Source organism: Octopus bimaculoides, chromosome 5 (assembly GCF_001194135.2).
Source record: "Octopus bimaculoides isolate UCB-OBI-ISO-001 chromosome 5, ASM119413v2, whole genome shotgun sequence".
Taxonomy (NCBI): domain Eukaryota; kingdom Metazoa; phylum Mollusca; class Cephalopoda; order Octopoda; family Octopodidae; genus Octopus; species Octopus bimaculoides.
Window position 1 is genome coordinate 125,088,262 of NC_068985.1, and position 2,262 is coordinate 125,090,523.

Here is a 2,262-nt window from a genome sequence, read left to right on the forward strand (position 1 = left end):
TGTGTGTGTGTGTGTGTGTGTGTGTGTGTGTGTGTGTGTGTGTGTGTGTGTACTAGTAGATATACCCGGCGTTGCCCGGGTTACAGAGAATAATGAAATTTAAAAACACCGTCTAGATTACGCAGGCCTCCACTGTTAGAAGCTGAGATACCAACTTTCTACATTAACAACTCTCCAGCTCATGCCAGCATAGAACAGACGTAAAGCGAAATGTTAAAATCAAGTTTTCAGCTCATATATGTATAGAATGTAAATACATGTAATTCAAAAACACGTTTTGTGTAGCTTATTTCGTAACTAAAAAAGAAGCAGGTACAAATTATATACGATGAAAGGCCGAGATAGTAGAGAGCTATTTCGATGATAAATCTGACCTTTGATCCTGAAAGTTTGTATGGATCCTGTCTCAGTTAAATCTCTTGTGGCTCCAAATGATGTCGTCTGTAGTGCAGCGTTGTTTCATCTGATTTTGTTTTAGAAGTGCTTGGAATCTTGGTCAGTTGATGACAACAGTTTCTTCAATGGCTCTAGGGGTTGGAGGATTGCAGGGAGTTTAACCTTTCCACCACTGCAGCACAGTGCAGGTGTCTCTCCAGGCCACTTCCTTGCTTTACAATGTATGTATTCAATTGTCATTGCACCTATGGAACCTCTAGCATCATCTGTATAATGAACTGCAGGATCATAATTGAAAGCTGCTTCATAGAAGTTACTTCTCTTCGATATGTTAATGTAGTTTAGGCTATTGCGGTAAGACAGTGGTTTGGACACCCGATGGAAGCAGAGACAGCAGTGGCTTGGTGAAGAAGTGATCAAGGTTTATGAAAAGATGTGTAAATAAAAGACTGTTGCTGACATCTAAACGAGAAAAGCAGGTGGCGAGCAGAGATGATGTACATATATGCTAGTACCACATTTCAGGGTAAAGTTTGAGTAAAAAGTGTAGCTTGGCCAGCAGAAATGAACTACTGGTAGGGACATTCATAGACAAACATGTATATAAATACATACATACATACATACATACATACATACATATTTTCATACATACGTACCCAGATTATGAATGATCAAATGTACCTATCATCACAGATGCATGAGACTATGTGCCAACAAATTTGCACAAAAAACTAGAAATACTCGGTTTTACGGAAAAAGAGCAAACACTGGCGAGGATTCACCAAATCCAATCTATTAGTAGCACAGTGAAGATTTGAAAGTTATTCCAAAACATTCTCCATATAGGATTCTTATGTGAACAGATGCGCAAACTTGGATGTATGCATCGACACTTCAAACAACAAACCAGCTCGATTACATATTTACAAACACCTAGAACTCTCTTAATTCTTGTTGCTTTCCTAGCAACCAGCTTGAACTCTCTCAAGAACTTAAACTCAAGGAAAAGTTATATATGTATATACATATATGTGTGTGTGTGTGTGTGTGTGTGTAGCTACGCACATACACACATACACACATACACACATATGCGCAATATTTTAACATCAAATTTTCTCAAAAGAAAGAAAAAACCCCAAAACAGAGCATCAAGATTACAACAGCGCAATCAAATTACATACACTGGCTAACAGTGTATGATAAATATAGATAGATACATACATACACATATGCATACATACAAAAATACATACATTGTACGCACATACATACTTACATACATACATACATACGTAAGTACGTACATACATATCTTCCTACATACATGTACATAGATATACAAATGAGTTTCCACATAATTTCGGTCTACCAGATTCACTTACAAGGCTTCGATCGGCCTGGAACTATAGAAAAAGACACTTGACCAGGGCGCCGCGCAGTGGTGCTACTAAACTCGAGACGTGATGGCTTCAAAGCGAACTTCTTAACATCACAGCTATGCCAGCGCGTGGGCGAAATTGGGTATTCGGGTAGTAGGTCGATGATTTGCGAGTGGGATTCGGATGGCATATGAATAGCGTTGATAGACAATCTCAAGCGGATAGGTAAAGATAGACTGGTGAAAATATATTTACAACAGCATAAATACAAAATAGAAATAAATATAGAAATAGAAAGAGGCAAAAGCTTTTAAGCTAGCTAAATATATAATAACAATAGGGTCATTTTGTTTTAAATAGAATGTTAAATACACACACACACACACACAGCATAAGCACTTGCCTCTTCCACTTTTTATATTTTTTTCCACATATTTTCAACTACATATATATATATATATATATATATATATATCTTCTA

At 37.0% G+C, this 2,262-nt stretch overlaps 1 protein-coding gene across 2 annotated transcripts in view; it reads right to left on the reverse strand.

Annotated features, from left to right (window-relative positions):
- LOC106879580 (protein rolling stone) overlaps positions 1-2,262 on the reverse strand; it is a 54,862-nt gene that overhangs the window by 6,145 nt on the left and 46,455 nt on the right. Inside the window, exon 1 of one of the 2 annotated variants that reach the window (XM_052967994.1) lies at positions 375-552. The exons of the other annotated variant lie outside the window; for it this stretch is intronic. The gene's annotated coding sequence lies outside the window, so the exon portion shown is untranslated. Of the gene's footprint in view, positions 1-374; positions 553-2,262 lie in introns of those variants that run through there. 2 annotated transcript variants of the gene reach the window in all.